The sequence below is a fragment of the Nycticebus coucang genome, chromosome 13, assembly GCF_027406575.1.
Source record: "Nycticebus coucang isolate mNycCou1 chromosome 13, mNycCou1.pri, whole genome shotgun sequence".
Classification (NCBI taxonomy): domain Eukaryota; kingdom Metazoa; phylum Chordata; class Mammalia; order Primates; family Lorisidae; genus Nycticebus; species Nycticebus coucang.
Window position 1 is genome coordinate 38,910,532 of NC_069792.1, and position 19,773 is coordinate 38,930,304.

The 19,773-nt window shown below is 39.0% G+C and overlaps 1 pseudogene; it reads left to right on the plus strand.

The window, feature by feature from the left end:
• Positions 1 to 15,106: 15,106 nt before the first annotated feature.
• LOC128563338 (disks large-associated protein 5-like) lies at positions 15,107 to 17,611 on the plus strand (annotated as a pseudogene).
• Positions 17,612 to 19,773: the final 2,162 nt, after the last annotated feature.

Consider the following 19,773-nt stretch of genomic DNA (forward strand, 5'->3'; position numbering starts at 1 on the left):
CTTGGGACACTCCAAATATGCCCAAGCCTCCTGCTTAGGCACTATTGGCAAAAATGTTTGCTGGCCACTAAAACCACCAATTCACACATCTGATGGCGGTGGGCCATCAGATAGGGTAAGAGAAGATGCAGTTCAAAAACAAATTGAAAAAACAATTAAAGAAAAATATACTCCCCTACAATACCACCCCTTAGCTTTACCTAAATCTCGAGACATAGATCTCGACATCCAAACCTCTGATATTTTAGAAGCCACTTTCAAAGCTTTAAATAATTCCAACCCAACCCTCGCGGAAAACTGCTGGCTATGTCTAACTCTTGGCACACCTATGCCCCTAGCCCTACTAACAAACACCTCCACTTCACATCTAAACAACTCACATCTAAACTGTAGCGACAGTCTACCTTTTAGAGTCCAACCTATAGAATTTACACAAACCCCTTGTATATACAAACCTCCCCAGAACAGTGATTATGATGTAGACTTAGGAAGCATCACTTTCACAAACTGCTCCTCCATTTATAACAACACCTCACACCAGTGCCCCCCTCCCGGACATGTTTTTGTATGCAGAGGAAATTTGGCCTACACGGCCCTACCAGGTAACTGGACAGGCTATTGCGTAACCGCCCAACTACTCCCTGATATCTCTATTATACTAGGAGATCAACCTGTTCCTCTCCCCAGTCTTGATCATATAGCTGGACATCCATGCTCTAAAAGAGCTATTCAATTTATCCCACTAATAGCAGGACTAGGCATCACTACAGCAGTAGCCACAGGAGTTACCAGAACAGGAATATCTATACATTCCTACCACAAACTGTCTCATCAACTAATAGAGGATGTCTCAGCTCTTTCTGAAACAATTCACGATCTTCAAGATCAAATAGATTCCCTAGCAGAAGTAGTCCTACAAAACTGTAGAGGCTTAGATCTCCTCACAGCAGAGCAGGGAGGTATCTGTTTGGCTTTACAGTAAAAATGCTGTTTCTATGCCAACAAGTCAGGCATTGTTCGAGACAAGATAAAAAACCTGCAAGACCAGCTTGAAGAAAGAAGAAAGAAACTTCGTGATAACCCCCTTTGGTCAGGACTCAATGGACTTCTTCCTTATCTCCTCCCACTCCTAGGCCCCCTATTAGGTTTTCTATTAGTCCTTTCCTTCAGCCCCTGGCTATTCAAAAGGTCACCACTTTCATTAAACAACAAATAGACTCTGCCCTAGCAAAACCAATTCAAATTCACTACCATCGCCTGGCTCTGTCTGACCAAGAAACCAACTCTCATGGCTTCCCCTCATAATGAGGGCAGTGTATAGATCAGAGGTACACTTACCCATTCCTAATAAAAGGAAAAAAGGGTATGGGCACCGAGTTGAGTGCACAGCAAGGCATTGCAAGAGAAGGTCCCACAATCCTTCGACCTCCTGATCCCAAGGAGAAGTCAAATGAAGGATCAGACCCCCTCTGATTTTTCTCTGAGAGCAAACCTGGCTTGCATAGAGGTTGGTATCAAAAATTTCGCTTACCTCTCCTCTCCAAAAGATACCGCAAATAACAAATGTGGATCTGGGAAATCCACGAGAGGAGCCAGGTCACTACTCCCTCTCTCGGTTAATGCCCACCTCCTTAAAACAAAAAGGGAGGAGATGTCGGAAGCCATATAAGGTACAGCTTGGCCTTACTTCCTTTTTAAGTAAAAAACAGTTTTACCTTTTCCCGGTAACTTTACCTGGCAACTAGCCAACCAATCACCTTATGCCCCATCTTACTTACTCTAGCCAATCCCCAGTTAACAACTCCTCTGAACCTCCCAACAAGACACACCCACCTTCCCATAATGCTTATAAGGCACAAGTTTTTTCAATAAAGTTGGAGACTTGATCAGAAAACTGTCTTGTCTCCCTTTCTCGCGCCCCTTGTTTGTTTTTCTCCTTTAGGTGGTTCCTGCGTCCCCCATTGCTGTCCCGTGGATCGGGACACTCACCTATCATATCGTTCAATAAATGTTATCTGCTATTATTACTGCTGTTAAAGGTTAAAACAAGAAATGATATACAGTTTTACCTTTTACAAATTCTTCAAAACTGTTATCTAGGAGTTCCTTGGTATTCCACTACTTACTTGGGTAACAGTTCTCACAAGTTAGAAAACATTTATCTTTTGCTTCACCCTTATTTTCTTCAATTACATAACAAACTTTTGGTGTATATTATGATGAAGCAAATTTTCATCACAAAAGTCTCTCAAAATTGATATCCTGGATAGATTTAGACCTGATATTATCATAATAAATTTGAGGGAGCACATTATGCTTCGTTCCTACCTATGTCCTAAAAGTTATGCTTATCCCTAAAACAGGCTGTTAGACAGTATTTTATAGAATTTTTCAAAGAATAATTGCCATATGCTATGAATATCAACTAAATTAACAAATATTAATAAGGTTCTATTACACTGAATTATTTTATTAAGCTAATAATATTTGTCCAAATTTCTTGCACAATATGTTTGAACAGACATGAAATTACTCAGTTTCTAAAAATAGTAGGCAGAGTCACATGTTTACATTAATGAATTCATGCTCAGTAGAGCAGAAAAAGCTCAAAATATATTTTCTCTGATTTCAGCAGAAATATTTTTCAAAGGACTATGAAAATGTTATAAAGTTAATATATTAAAATTCTGTATTGATATAAGAGCCATAACATTTATGTATATTATATAAATGTATATTTTTTATATGTCTTCCATCAGCACATCAGTTTGTCGTCTACACTTTCAATCCTCCCTTTTCTCCTCCCCAATCTTAAAGAATTTGCTACATTCAGATTCACCTTATCTTTATAAGGGATCCTTTCAAGAACATACTTGTAGCTATTTTCCCCCAAATTTAATATATTTAATGAATAAAAACTTCTAAAGAGGTGAGGATAAAGAAAGAAGAGAAACATTTCACTCCACTAGGTGATAACACCCTTTTCCTACAAATTTATTAATTAATCCTTATAATACTATTGTAGACAGGTATATCAAATACTGTCATGTCTAACTTTTAGACACTAAGTTAAAGTTAATAAGGAGGAGGAGGAAAAAGAGAAGAAGAAGGAGAAAGTATAAAAGGAGTGGAAGATTTGTTTAGTTCCACATGATAAATCAGAAGAAAAATTCAGGTGATAACCCAAGGCTAATGGCTTCTGACTTTGTATTTTATTTAATAGCATATTCATTCGTAATGTAATATGAATGTTTTGTGCAGAAATAGCTAAGATTTTCTAAGCCTTTTATTGAAACCAAAAAGATCTAAAGTGGTTCACAAAACTTTATACCACTACTGTTATTTTTCACTTTATTATCTATATTTTCCAATTCAATGAGTCATGAATTACTCAGGCCAGAAAATAAAAAAAGTAGGTAGCAGCTCAAGTAAAATATTTATAAAAATTCTAAAATTGATCTAAATAATAAAAACTCTTTCAGATTGTTCAAGAAAGACTGAAAGAAAGAGAGAGAGGAAGTTAGGATGTTAGAAAAGAAGGAGAGAGGGCGGCGCCTATGGCTCAGTCAGTAAGGCGCTGGACCCATATACCGAGGGTGGTGGGTTCAAACCCGGCCCCAGCCAAACTGCAACCAAAAAATAGCCGGGCATTGTGGCAGGTGCCTGTAGTCCCAGCTACTCGGGAGGCTGAGGCAAGAGAATTACTTAAGCCCAGGAGTTGGAGGTTGCTGTGAGCTGTGTGAGGCCACGGCACTCTACCGAGGGCCATAAAGTGAGACTCTGTATCTACAAAAAAAAAAAAAAAAGAAAGAAAAGAAAAGAAGGAGAGAGAAAGAAGAGGAAGAGGAGAAGAGAGAGAAAGAAAAAAAAGAGAAAAGAATGAGAATAGCATCATTACTTTCAAGCAAAAAAATGTAACAAATATTACAAAGAAAACTAAAAATTATTCTTGCAATTCCCAGGAAGATAGACTTGGGTTCAATAGATCTATGAAAAAATAAAGAGGGCTCTATGGCACTGGAGGTGATAGGAAAGCGTAAAGTTAAAAATCCTGACCTTGGAAATGCAAAGGTCTGGGTTATATTTCACCTCCACCACTTTCTAGCTACCAGAAATCATGACACAAGTTCTCAAAATCTCTGATCCTTAGTTTCTTCTTCTGTAATGTAACAATGATAGTACTTGCCTGTAGAGTTGTGATAACAAGTGGAAAATGTTTAGCACTATACTTGCTACCAATTATTAACTAACAAGATTATTAAAACTAAGATCTCTTGGAGGGAGAGTAATTGGTGAGACCACAACTATGGTGCATCTTACAAGGGTACATGTGCAATTTACTAAATATAGGATATAAATGTCTTAACACAATAACTAAGAAAGTGCCATGAAGGCTATGTTAAACAGTTTGATGAAAATATTTCAGATTGTATATAAAACCAGCACATTGTACCCCATGATTGCATTAACGTACACAGCTATGATATAATTAAAAAAAAAAAAACTAAGATCTTTTAAGCAAGATAGATGGCCACTTTACTTGCTTACTTAAGGATAAACGGGAAACAGTTTCTGCTTCAAAACAGTTTGACTCTGAAGATTCCAATGGAGTCTCCATGGTCTGACAATCCATAAAGTAGGAAAAAGAAACATCTGGAGAAAAAAATGCCTAGCTGCAGCTCAGTATTTTATTAACACAGTGAAAAAAAATGTAAAGTAAACTGCTAACATAGTTCTTAAAATAGTATTTTTCTCACATCATTTCACCAATACCCATCAATACTCAACTCAACATATCCATTTGGAACCACACATCATTTGTGTGGTAGCACATAGAGCAAAGCAAGAGGAAGAGTAGTTTTTTCATGTTGTTGATCCAAGTCATCACATGAAACTATGTCAGTAGTGCTTGAAAAGTGCATGAATATAAAAATTATCATTTTAGAGAATGGTTTCGTGTTGTTTGTCAGAATCAGAAATTAACTTGATTTGAAATTAATCTGATTTTTCCAGAAAACTGAAGAATAAAATAAATGAGCTTCCATGATAGTTGATGTTGTGGAATGATGGAAGGGAGCTGCAGTTGTTCTTCAGGCATGTTGAACTGTAAAAACTTTGCAAAATATTTTATAAATAAATAAATGTCTCAAATGCATAAAGAAATTTTTATTAAAAAGCCCATCTTCATCTTTCAGTTTTACCTTTTGGATCCTATCAGAACTTTGGCCTTACAAGTTCTAGCCCCTAGAAAATACATTTCACTAAATAAATGACAGTATTATAAGCCAACCATTACAATTTTAATTTAGTCATGGTAAAAGGACACCATAAATTTAGTAACTCTTTCAGAGCCAGTGCAGACTCAGCAGCAGAAGAGAAAGAATTAGCATGCTGGGTTTGAATGCTAAGGACACCTTTTATGACCTCTGTTGTCTGACACCTTAAGCTCTCTGAACTTCAGTTTCTTCTTTGTCCAATGAAGATAATGACTATTGGCTAAGTTGCTATAAAAACACACAAAACGCATGCAAAGAGCCTGCCACTTTGTAGGTTTTTATTCATCATCACATTTACAAAGATACCCAATATTTCTCAAGACATTTTGCTGCTTAGAACAAGTTTTGGAATTTATGGATCGAATGCTGTCACAGGGATCTTCACAGTGTCAGGCTAAAGAAATCTCCTGCTTTGAAGCAGATGCAGATTTAAATAACTGAATTTTTTAATAGCATGCACTGTCCCTGTTAGGAAACTAGATTGCCCATCAGGACTCCAGCTCAGTTAAGATCCTGCAGATATCTGCTGGGTACGTGAGGACTGAAAATGAGACCTGAAAACTAAAAGACAAGGCTTGGGGTAAGCAATGAGGCAGGTACTCAGAAAGGGCTCAGGTCTATTGGTTCAGAAATAATGTTAGAAAAAATTCAGGCCAGTGCTCATCATACAGTGGGGTGGGAGAAGAGAAAGTATTCTATCTTTGTTGGAAGCAGTCTGGAGACCCTTTATTCTAAAGATTCTAGGTCGATTCATATAGATCCACACTGTTTCTAGAATATTTTTACTTTAGTCTATGGATTAATGCCAAAAAATCTTTTTACTCTGAATTGGTTGGAAGAATGTCTCGCAGGCCTATTGAAGCTCCAACTGTTTAGTTGCCTAAAAGTCCCCAATTTGAAAATATGCTCCTTTCCAGAAATAGTTTATGCTTTTGTTACAATTTCTCTCTCAGCTCAGGAGCAATTGCCCAGTTTACCCCTCCATTTAAAGAACATACATCACCCTTTTTTTACTTTCTAAAACTTCACTCCTATATCCATCATCTGCTAATTGCTTTCTTTTCCCCATCGCTGGTGATAATTAATAAATTATAAACTATAAATTAGATACATCTCAACAGCTTCCTCTTAGCAACATCTTAGCAATGACTCCCTAAAGGAGCTCAGCAAAAAGATATCTTCACAAATGATTCCAAGTAAAATTTTAATACTTACTAAGCAATAGAATGCAATCTTCAAACTGGTTATGTTTCAGATAAAAATGGAGACTGGGAAGATATGCGTCCAGAGATCCCTAGTACAGTACTGACAAAGCCAACAACACCTAGATCTTTTGATTATTGGTTAATTTTTGCCTTATAGTACATGCTTTCCCTCTTAAAAGTTCAATATAATTTCACAAAATGTAGAATGTTTTTAATAAGATTACATAGTAATTTGAAAAAATTTTGTGTTATTCTCTCAGCTAGGCTCAGATGAGTTCAATGAAAACATCTAGACACAGGATTCATAAAGGTCAGTGAGAGGTGGGAAAAGATCTGAGTGATTATATAATAGAGTTTCATCCTTCATGTACTCACCCAGGAGTACGATTGTTATTATTATTTTTTTTATTGTTAAATCATAGCTGTGTACATTAGTGCAATCAAGGGGTACAATGTTCTGGTTTCATATACAATCTGAAATATTCTCATCAAACTGTTCTACGTAGCCTTCATGGCATTTTCTTAGTTATTGTATGTAGACATTTGTATTCTGAATTTAGTAGATTTCGCCTGCACCCATTCTAAGATGCACTGTAGGTGTGGCCCCACCTATTACCTTCCCTTCACCCTAACTTCCCCCCTCCCTTCCCCTTCCTTGGCCCTTTCCCCATATTCTTGTGCTATAGTTGGATTATAGCCTTCATGTTAAAGCTACAAATTAGCTTCACAGTAGGCCTGAGTACATTGGATGCTTTTTCTTCCATTCTTGAGATAATTTGCTAAGAAGAATATGTTCAGGGGCAGCACCTGTGGTTCAAAGGGCTAGGGCGCTGGCCCCATATGCCAGAGGTGGTAGGTTCAAACCCAGCCCTGGCCAGAAACTGCAAAAAAAAAAAAAAAAAAAAAATGAAGAATATGTTCAGGCTCCATCCATGTAACCATGAAAAAGGTAAAGTCTCCATCGTTCTTTAAGGCTGCATAATATTCCATAGTATACATGTAACAAAATTTGCTAGTCCATTCATGGGTTGATGGGCACTTGGGCTTCTTCCATGACTTAGCTAATGAATTGGACTGCAATAAACCTTCTGGTACAGATGTCTTTGTTATATTGTGATTTTTGGTCTTCTGGGTATAAACCTAGTAAAGAAATTATAGGATCAAATGGCAGGTCTATTTTTAGATCTCTAAGTATTCTCCAGACATCCTTACAGAAGGAATGTATTAGTGTGCATTCCCACCAGCAGTGTAGAAGTGCGCCCTTTTCTCCAAATCCACGCCAACATCTCTGGTTTGGGGATTTTGTTATGTGGGCTACTCTTACTGGGGTTAGGTGATATCTCAAAGTAGTTTTGATTTTCATTTCTCTGATGATTAAGGATGATGAGCATTTTTTCATGTGTCTGTAGTTCATGCATCTGTCTTCTTTGGAGAAGATTCTCTTCAAGTCCCTTGCCCACCCTGAGATGGGATCACTTGTTCTTTTCTTGCTAGTACATTTGAGTTCTCTGTGGATTCTGGTTATTAAACCTTTATAGGAGGTATAACCTGCAAATATTTACTCCCATTCTGAGGGCTGTCTGCTTGCTTTACTGACTATGTTCTTGGCTGTGCAGAAGCTTTTTAGTTTGATCAGGTCCCAGTAATGTATTTTTGATACTGCTTCAATTGCCTGGGGAGTCTTCCTCATAAAATATTCACCCAGGCGGATTCTTTCAAGAGTTTCCCCCTCACTTTCTTCAAGTATTTTAATAGTTTTATGTCTTAAGTTTAAATCTTTTATCCAGTGAGAGTCTATCTTAGTTAATGGTGAAAGGTGTGGGTCCAGTTTCAGTCTTTTACAGGTCGCCAGCCAGTTCACCTGGCACCATTTGGTCCTCCAAACTCTTTTCTTACTGTTGGTATGTTGAATTCTATTCTGAGAGTACCTGTAGAATGAATTATGAAGGTTGATTGTATATTATAATTGATACTGTTTCTTGTGGGTAGACAATTATCTTTAGATTTTAGTCTCAGTTTTATGTTTTTTTATTAAGTTTGTGAACTTAGGCAAGTTACATAAATTTTTGGTCTGTTATTTCCTTATGTATAGTAGAGGTGTAGTGGAAGCTGCAATGTTCTGCTTACTTCAGAGGCTTCATATGATTATGTGAGATTATGTATGAAAATATTAAACGCATGTAAGATGGAAGTAACAAACCTGAGGATAAGTTTTTAGCTTGAAATATAATGTTTAAAAGATGATCTGGAAGAAAGGGGACTAATAATTGTTTACTGTGTGCCAGGCATCACTTTTAAAATACTTTATAATTTCAAAGTAATAACTATGGCTAAGGCGGTGGCACCTGTGGCTCAGTGAATAGGGCGCTGGCCCCATATACCGAGGGTGGTGGGTTCGAACTCAGCCCCAGCCAAACTGCAACAAAAAAATAGCAGGGCGTTGTGGCAGGCACCTGTAGTCCCAGCTACTGAGGAGGCTGAGTGAGGCAAGAGAATCGTCTAAGCCCAAGAGCTGGAGGTTGCTGTGAGCTGTGATGCCAGCACTCTACCACGGGCAACAAAGTGAGAATCTGTCTCTAAAAAAAAAAAAATATATATATATATATATATATATATATATATGGCTGAGGAAGAAGAGAGGAAAATGACGTCAATTGAATCTATAATATTTTATTCTTGGGGAAAAATATGACGCAAGAATGATAAAATGATAGAATTTAATAGCTCTAAATAATGAGCACAAAGAAACATTTCTGTAATTTTCAGAGAAAATTCACAGCAAACATAGTGTTATTCTTTGAAAATTACAGAAATATTTCACAACTTTTGGAGACAAGGTCTTGTTCTATCGCCCAGCTTGGAGGGCAGTGGCATCGTCGTAGCTTCTGCCCTCAGCAGTCCTCAGCCTCACCCCCCTGAGGCCCCGGAACTGCAAGTGTCTGCCACCTTGTCCGGCTGATTTTGTTTATAGAGATGGGTTCTCGCCGTTGCCTAGTCTGGTCTCAAACTCCTGGCCTCAAGTGATTTTTCTGCCTCAAGACTCCTAAGGTGCTAGGATTATAGGCAGCAATCACCATGCCCAGCAACATTTCTAAAATAGAATATCACCTTTTGTCAAGATATAATAAGTGTTTTAGTTGACATGCTTATGTATCTTACAGAATCACAATATATATCAGTGTCATGGATATGAAAACAGATTTTCACATATTTAAATAGACGGTGGATTTTTTTGCAATTGAATTTTGTTTCATTATGTTACTTTTTATCGCCACAGGTTTATAAAGTTCTGGTCTCAGTGGGCAGGAGTGAATGGTTTGTCTTCAGGAGATATGCAGAGTTTGATAAACTTTATAACACTGTAAGGAATAGTCGTTTTATAAGATTTTTGTTTAAAACAAAATAACCTGAGAAAATGACCAAATGAGAGAGATTTATTTGAATGATTAAATTAATATTTGCACATATCAGATAAGAAGAAAAGGGTAAGATTTTTCAAATGCATTGTAACTCTAAAGAATTCTTAGAGAAGAAGATGAACAGATACCATTGAGAGGTTCCAAATAAATCATTGAAAGTAAGAGAACTAGATAATGGCTTAAAGTTCATGCACGAACTTTATGGCCACCCTGTACATTTTACTGTCCTAGAATGTTAGAAATCAATTGTTTCTACCTACCTCTTTGATAATGGTTAATCATCAAGATATTTCTGTTTAAATTGCCCCACTGTAAGGTTTAAGTTTGAAATTATGTCATGTACCCACTCTCCTTTCATACTTAGTTAGAAGGTAAGTCTCAGGTTCCAGATTTTAAGTACCTCCCACAACTGAAATGTGTATAAACTTTCAGAAGTTCTGATAGTTACCTGGGATGAGAGACCATTAGCTATTTACTTAAATAATTAAAACCTATTTTTATGCATTCATAGTGCAGATATGAAATTGTATTCATAATCTAGTGTTTGCAGTGCTCCTAGTACATACTTTCTAGAGTAGGCCACAGACCACCTCTGTTGTGATACATCAGGCCAGATCTTACATAGGTACCAATGTTTGTGGACAGTGTTTCCTTGAAGATCCTACACAGAGGCCCAAGTGGTAGAATTACAAGTTAAGCCACTGTTCCCTGCCAAAGTTCCACTTTTGAAATAAGTAGAAGCCAGTAGAACTTTGTGCATGCAAATAAATACCTTCCATGATTTTCTTTTTGAGACATAGTCTGTATTGTCCTGGATAGAGTGCTCTGGCATCACAGGTCACAGTAATCTGAAACTCTTGGGCTCAAGTGGTCCTCTTGCCTCTGCCTCCCAAGTAACTGGGACTACAGGCACCCACCACAATGCCTGGCTAGCCTTCTATAATTTTTTTTGGTTCTTGAGACAGAGTCTTATTTTGTCACCTTTGGTAGAGTGCTGTGGTGTCACAGCTCAGGCAACCTCAAACTCCTGGGCTTAAGTGATTCTCTTGCCTTAACCTCCCAAGTAGCTGGGACTATAGGCGCCCGCCACAATGCCTGGCTGTTTTTAGAGATGGAGATCTCACTCTGGCTCAGTCTGGTCTCGAACCTGTGAGCTCAGGCACTCAACCCACCTCAGCCTCCCAGAGTGCTAGGATTACAGGCATGAACCACCGTACCCAGGCTGCCTTCCGTAATTTTTAAAAAATGGTTTTATTTTGGAAACTGAGTAAGAGTTGAACTGTTAGTTCTGCTGAAAACTCTTAGATACCTGTTATCTACATGTTCATCCTTGTTTTGAGGATTGTAAACTCTGTACCCACTGGGATACCTAGTTATGCTCAGGGAAAAATAACATTACAATATCTTTCTCATATGAACACAGTTTATATGATCTTCTTAGATAAGACGAAATTTTGTTTAAAGAAATAGTAGTAACGGTGGCGCCTGTGGCTCAAGGAGTAGGGTGCCAGCCCCATAGACCAGAAGTTGCGGGTTCAAAGCTGGCCCCAGCCAAAAAAAAGAAATAGTAATAACTGAAATTTGAGACTTATTTCTACATTCTGCTTAAAATATTTTATAGGCTACACTTACTTTCTAAACTTACCTTTAGCAGAACTGTTCATAAAAGGAAGGGGTGTACAGGGAATGTCACCTAAAAACTGAGCAGTATGGCGATCCATCCCAGTGCTGCACTTGAAGATGGTTTTATGAATTAAATAGCTGATGATCTCATAGACAGAGTGTTAATATTTGTGTACCTTTGGCTGGGTGAGGTGGCTCAACACCTGTAATCCTACCACTCTTGGGGGCAAAGGTGGGTGGATTGCTTGAGCTCAAGAGTTCCAGACCAGCCTGAGCAAGAGTGAGACCCCGTCTCTGAAAAAAAAAAAAAAATAGCTGGGTGTTGTGGTGGGCGCCTGTAGTCGCAGCTACTTGGGAGGCTGAGATAAGAGAATCACTTGAGCTCAAGAATTTGAAGTTGCTGTGAACTGTGATGCCAGGGTATCACTCTACCCAGTGTGACAAAGTGAGACTATATCTCAAAAAAAAAAATATATATATATATATATGTGTGTGTATATTTGTATATCTTTAATAATAAAGGTGAAGTAATAAAACTTGTATGAGCCCCTTCCCCCATGATCACTTTTATTCTCTCTTCTTTGAAATGCCCTGTCTTTAAACTTTTGCAGCAGAATTTTTTAATATGTAATTCATTTTTTATCATTCATCTCCCTTATTGCTCTTGTATTTCTCTTCCTTTTTTTCATCTTTTTCTTACTTCATTCCTTTTTGTGTCTACCTCTGTCTTTTTGTATAACTCCTTTTAATTCTGCCTCCTGTGGTGAGGGGCAGGAAATAAAACAGAAAAATGGTATCAGTTGTGTTCTTTGAAACTGCAGACATGAGGTTAAACTTGGCCTGTATTTCAAAAAACACAAATTCTTGAACTATTCTCCTTTTAGAGTAAAAGAAAAGATAAAAAGTATAATAAAATTTTCCAAACTGTAAGCATTTTATTGTCAGCTTAAATGTATATTTGATGACTGTAGTTTATATTTTTAAACTTTTTATTATAGAAATTGTCGAATACATGCAGAAGTAGATTAGTATAAATACAGAAAGTAATATAACGTAACTGTACCACTAACCTTCAACAATTACCAGTACATGGCTATTCTTGATTAATTAATCTCCATCCTGTACCATTCCATCAATGATTTTGACACAGATCTCAGATATCATTTCATTTGTAAATATTTTAGTGTACATCTCTAAAAGATAAAAATTCTTTTCTTTTTTTTTTGTTGAAATAGAGTTCTACTTTGTCGCCCTTGCTAGAGAGTGCCATGGTGTCATAGCTTATAGCAGTCTCAAACTCTTGGGTTCAAGAGATCCTCTTGCTTTAGCCTCCTGAGTAGCTGGAACTACAGGTACCCGTCACAATGCCTTGCCATTTGTGTTTCTTTTCTTATAGAAATGGGGTCTTGCCCTTGCTCAGGCTGGTCTTGAACTTCAGAGCTCAATCTACCACCTTGACTCCCCAAAGTGCTAGGATTACAGGAGTGAGCCACTGCACCCAGCCAAAAGATAAAAATTCTTAAAAACAAAACCACTATCACATTAAAAAAAAAAAAAAAGGGGGGCGGCGCCTGTGGCTCAGTCGGTAAGGCGCCGGCCCCATATACCGAGGGTGGCGGGTTCAAACCTGGCGCCGGCTGACCTGCAACCAAAAAATAGCCGGGCGTTGTGGCGGGCGCCTGTAGTCCCAGCTACTCGGGAGGATGAGGCAAGAGAATCGCTTAAGCCCAGGAGTTGGAGGTTGCTGTGAGCTGTGTGAGGCCACCGCACTCTCCCGAGGGCCATAAAGTGAGACCCTCTCTCTAAAAAAAAAAAAAAAAATGAACAGTAATGCCTTAGTATCAAATATCTAATTAGAGTCCAGGCATGGTGGCTCATGCCTGGAATCCTAGCACTCTGGGAGGCTGAAGCAGGTGGATTATCTGAGCTCATGGGTTTAAGACCAGTATGAACAAGAGAGAGACTCCATCTCTAAAAATAGGCATTGTGGTGGGTGTCTGTAGTCCCAGCTGCTCGGGAGGCTGAGGCAAGAGAATCATTTAAGCCAAGAGCTTGAGGTTGCCGTGAACTATAACGACACTCTACCAAGGGTAACAAAGTGAAACTCTCTTTTTTCTTTTCTTTCTTTTTTTTTTTTTGACTGAGAACCCTACTATGTCACTCTGGGTAGAGTATGTGGTGCCACAGCTTATAGCAACCTCAAACTCTTGGGCCCAAGAGATTCTCTTGCCACAGCCTCCCAAGTAGCTGGGACTACAGGAGCCCACCACAACGCCCGGCTATTTTTTTTGTTGCAGTTGTCACTGTTGCTTAGCTGCCCCAGGTCAAACCTGCCACCTTTGGTGTATGTGGCTGGTGCCATAACCACTGTGCTATGGGTGCCAAGCCAAAACTCTCTCTCTCAAAAAAAAAAAAAAACCCAGTTAGTGTTCATAGGACTGGTTAATGGCTCTATCAAGTGTCTTTTTTTTTTTTTTTCTTTTCTTTTTTTGTGGTTTTTTGGCTGGGGCTGGATTTGAACCCACCATCTCCGGCATATGGGGCCAGCGTCCTACTCCTTTGAGCCACAAGTGCCACCCTATCAAGTGTCTTTTAATCACCAAATTCCTCTTTGCCTCTCTTTTCTTTCCTCTACAAACTTTTGTGAAAAAAAGGCTTTTTCTGGGCGGCGCCTGTGGCTCAAGGAGTAGGGTGCCGTTCCCATATGCTGGAGGTGGTGGGTTCAAACCCAGCCCTGGCCAAAAGAAAAAAAAAAGTCTTTTTCTTTTCTTATAGATTTTCCAGTTGACAGTATGCTATATTGTAAAGTGATTAATGCATTCTTTTATTCTTGGTATTTTGAGGTGTCAGAACTGTAGTTTTTATATTTGCGTGTGGGTTTTGTTTATATTAAGTTTATATTATAAATATAACCCATTTTTGTGACTTTACTGTCCCAAATTTAATTTCTTCAGGGCCAAGTTTACCTTCTCTGGGGACATGCAAATCTGATATGAATGCATTAGAATTTTTTTTTTTTTTTGAGACAAGGGCTCACTATGTCACCCTTGGTAGAGTGCTGTGGCATCACAGCTCAAAACCTCCACCTCTTGGGTTCAAGTGATTCTCTTGCCACAGCCTCCTAGTAGCTGGGACTACAGGTGCCTGCCAACATGCCTGGGTATTTTTTTTTTGTTTTTGTTGCAGTTGTCATTGTTTAGCAGGACCAGGCCAGGCTCAAACCCGCCACCCTCCGTGTATGTGGCTGACACCCAACCCACTGAGCTACAGGTGCCACCTGAATATATTAGAATATTAATAAGAAGGCTAGAGCAGAGGTTATTTAAAGCAAAATCCATCAGCTTTTTTTTTCAATATTTAGCAAACATTTAAAGCAATGTTTCTAAATCCATTGGCACAGAAATTTCACTTCTAAAAGTTTATATACAATACTCATAAAGCATTATTTAAAGATCCAAAGATGGGCTCAGTGCAGGAAGTTTGAGTTGTATGGGGGCGAACCTTGGAGGCGGTGGTGTGCGTCCACTTCCAGGGTTCTTTAACTTTTGATTCACTTGAGGTTCATGCTAGGAGGTGCTTCAGAATGTCTTCATCACATTTTGCCAGTTGGTTCAGAAAGGATTTCAGTACTGAAATGATTAGGACTAAACTTGCTCAAAGGAAATCACTGTCTGAGAAACAAAAACAGACATAAGGAATATGAACAAAATAGACTCTTTGGTTTGAAAGACGTCAGCATTCCAACCTTGGAAGGTAGAATTCTTGTTGAATTAGATGAGACATCTCAAGAGCTTGCTCTAGAAAACGCCAAGCCAAGGTCAATAAAAACTGTTCTGTGTGACCAACGAAAACAAACGCTCCAAAAATACAAAGAAGAAAAGCAACTACAAAAATTGAAAGCACAGAGAAAGAGAAAGCTAAATGAGAAGTGTTTAAAGTGGGTTTTTATAGACCTGATACGCCTGGTTTCCTTTCATCAAACCTGAATGCTATGAAAGCTGGGCCACAAAAGACTTCTTCTGTATGGATTACAAGGTCAAAGGCCAAAGACCTGTTTGGTTTGTCCTAGGAGGCTCACTCGTACTGCTCGAACATCACTCCCAATAATGGGAGTATGACCAGCAGTATGACCTGGTCAAAGACAAACTTCTGAAAACAAAGTGTTGGACAAAGAGGGAAAAGTTGGACAGCCTGTAGTGCCCACGTCAGTGAGAATGACTTGATCTGCTGCTCAAGCAGCAAAGCAGGTTGCTGGAGCAGTCTCATCCAGCACAGCAAGAAAGCCATTCTCAAGAGCCACTGGTGACAGTGAACCAGGAAGAAAGGCACCAAATAAAGGAAGACCCGCCCCCCAAAAAGAAACAAAACCTGCAAAGCCCCTGGATGGTCTGAAGACCTATCAAGTCACACCCATGACTCCCAGAAGTGCTGACGATTTCTCGACACCCAGTTACACCTGGACCCCTTGCAAAATAGAAGATGATAAGACTCAAGAAGCAACAAAAAAGATTTTGGTGCTAAAATGTAAAACGTCGGCTACTGAGTTAGTACAGCAAGATTCAAGTAAATTACAACATCCTTTAGGTTCTCTAACAGTTTGGAATGAAGAACAGGTCTTAAATCATAATAAATCTATTAAAAAGTCAAATGGCCTTCCAGTAACAGAGGTCCCATTACTTTAAATAAAGGAAGGACAGATATGTACCACATTTCAGAAATATCCTCCAGTCAGAAACTGATAAATTAACAATGTCAAGTTGCCTTCAGGGGGAGAAGAAGCTGGGATCAGACATTCCAGATGATGCTAAAGATCGTATTTGCACAGAAGTTGGTCCCACAAGACTCCTTATGAAGGAAAGCGTCAAACAATTTGAAGGACTAGGGAATGATTGTGAATATGAACAAGGTGAAAAGGAGATTACTCGCACAGATCTGGACAGGTTCTGGGATATGATTAGTTTTAAGATAGAAGATGTAAAGCAAAAATTCAACAATCTGACCAGACTTGAAGAATCTGGGTGGCAAAACAATAGTAATGCAAGCATTTTAGTCTTCAGGAAAAAAGTCATCTCAAGTATGGTGAATAAACCAAAACAAATTCTTCCACGTGATGGTGGAAGAATTGCAGCTAGAAATCGCTTGGCTGCCATAAAAAGTGCAGAGAGAGAGAAGACGAAGCTGGGAGAACATGCGGAGGCAGCAGCCTCTAGGATGCCAAAGGAGATTGATAAAATAGTGTTTGATGCTGGATTTTTCAGGGTTGAAAGTCCCGTTATATCATTTTCAAGACTTTCCATTTCTTTTGAACATCCTTCTCAAAAGACGTTGAACACCTAAGTCTGTCAGCAAAGCTGCGTCTCAGAGCAGGGGTGCGGTGGGCCTCCTAGGACAAACTGCATCACCAGAGAGTTCCAGTCCTTGGAGTACCAAAAATGAACACGATGATAAGAAGACTTTGTTCGAAAATACTCCTGAAAGCCAGAGCAACCTAGGAGAAGATGCTCAGTGTCCTGGATCACAGAATTTAATCGAAGCAAAACATGATGAAAATAAGGTAAACTTTGGGGTGGATTACTTACCCAGTGAAAGAATTGAGTTTGCCTCTTCTTGCTGGTGGAGTAGCAGATAATATTAACAAAAAAGAAGAAATTTCAGATGTTGTGGAAGGAATGGAGCTAATTCTTCAATTATATCACACGATGTTTTGATGAGTAGCCCTGAAAAAATTAAACCATCACAGAATATCCTCTCACCAGAAGAGGAAACTAAACTTCCTCTGTCAGTACTATTTGATAATCAAGGTCTCATTACTGAATGCCTTGTTGATTCAACAGGCCTGAACTGCAGCAATCCATTCACTCAGCCAGAGGGCAGACATCGAGAACATTCCAGATACATTTCCCTTGGTGGTGACCGGATCTCCTTTTCACCTCTAATGCCTCCCGTTGGCCTGGGTGCTGGAGGGGGGCAGGACGTGGAGCCCCGGACTCCGACCCGGGCTGGAGACCCTACCTGGAGCCCATCGAGCGTGGGCAGCTGTCAATACATCAGCTTTTTAAGAAAACTGTTGTTGGCCCAGGACCTCTAGCTTAAGCGGCCAGTGCCAGCCACATACACCAGAGCTGGCAGGTTGGAATCCAGCCCGGGCCCGCCAAACAATGACATCTATAACCAAAAACTATCCGGGCATTGTTTTGGGGTGCCTGTAGTCCCAGCTACTTGGGAGGCTGAGGCAAGAGAATCACCTAAGCCCAGGAGCTGGAAGTTGCTGTGAACTGTGATGCCATAGCACTCAACCCAGTGAGACAGCTTGAGGCTCTGTCTCAAAAAAAACAAAAAAAAAAAAAAAAGAAAGAAAAGAAAGAAAACTATTGTTAATCTGTTCATGTAGAGGGAACACAAAAGATCACATCTGCTCTTGAGGTCATAAATGGTGAGTAACATGTACTTACACATCAGATTCTCGTCCAAGCACTTAACATCCAATCTCCTCTAAGTCTCACAATAAATCTGTAAAGGAATTGCTAAAATTACTTCCATTTCACAGGCCAGAAAACTGAGGCTCAGAGATGTTAAGTAACTGATACAAGGCAACACAGATACCAAGTGCTTTATTGGGGCAATTAAAGATGCTTAGTCAGTGTGTGGTTTACTGGTATAACTTAATACTGTACATTGTGTGGGCATCTGTTTAAAAGTGTTTTAGAATGGGTTTTCTTCAAAATCAGGTTATATTTGGTTTTGGTGCATGCATAACTTGACCACTTGCAAAATTATTTGTAATTTGTAATGTTATTTTAAATTTTTTTAGTTAAAGAAGCAGTTTCCTGCTATGGCCCTGAAGATTCCTGCCAAGAGAATATTTGGTGATAATTTTGATCCAGGTAAGCTGTAACTTTATAGACCAGGAATTAAGTGGTAGTTCAGGTTTGAAGAAGTCATGAGCATATTCATTGGACTGTGTCATAGTGCAGGACTTTAGAAAACTAATTGATCTTGTGCTTTATGAAAATACTGCTTCTGGAATGTGCTTACTGTGTGCCAGGTGTTTTAATTTATTCAATCCTTACAACAAGCCTATAAGGTAGGTATCGTTGTCATTATTAGATAAGGAAACTGAGGCACAGTTAGGTTCATTATTTTGCTCAGGGTCACACACACAGGGTAAATGGCAGCTTTGGAAGTTAAACTCAAGCAATCTTGCCTCAGATAAATTTAGCAATCGCTAACTTAGGGGTACTTTTCTAACTTTAAACAATGCCAGAAAAGGAATTTATTTTTACATTTAGAAACTTTTTATTTATTTATTTTTTTTTTGAGACAGAGTCTTGCTATGTCACCCTCGGTAGCATGCTGTGGAGTCATAGCTCACAGCAACCTCAAGCTCGTGGGCTTAAGCAATTCTCTTGCCTCAGCCTCCCAAAGTAGCTGGGACTATTTTTTTGTTGTAGTTGTCATTGTTGTTTAGCAGGCCCAGGCTGGGTTCGAACCTGCCAGCCCCATTGTACCCTAGCCACTGAGCTATGGGCACTGAACCTATATACATATGTATATATATATTTTTTTTGGGTGGGGGGGCAGAGTTTTATTTTGTCACCCTCGGTAGAGTGCTGTGGCATCACAGCTCACAGCAACCTCCAACTCTTGGGCTTAAGCGATTTTCTTAGCCTCCCAAGTAGCTGGGACTATAGGCGCCTGCCACAACACCAAGCTATTTTTTGGTTGTAGTTGTCATTGTTGTTTGGCGGGCCTAGGTTGGATTCTAACATGCCAGCTCCCGTGTATGTGGCTGGTGTCCTAACCTCTGAGCTACAGGGACCGAGCCCAAGATAGATGGATCGATATATATATATAATTTTGTTCTACATAGTAAGATACATACTTCAAGCATTTCTTTGGTACATGCTGAAAATATTTTTGCTATTGTAATGAGACAGATTCTAGTAATCATATTTCTGAAAAATGTCACATAATAGTCTGTTCCACTGTGTATAAAGTTTATTGTACTTTGCAAAAATCCTTATACATGCCATCATTGGCATTTAATTTAAGGGTAGCAGATACTAGGATTGTAAAAATATCCTCTTTTAGGCTTTAAGGATATCAATTTGTCTAATTTCCCATTATTTTATTTTATTTTTTATTTTGCATCAGAGTCTCACTATATTGTCCTTGGTAGAGTGCTATACTGTCACAGCTCACAGCAACCTCCAACTCTTGGACTTAAGTGATTCTCTTGCCTCAGCCTCC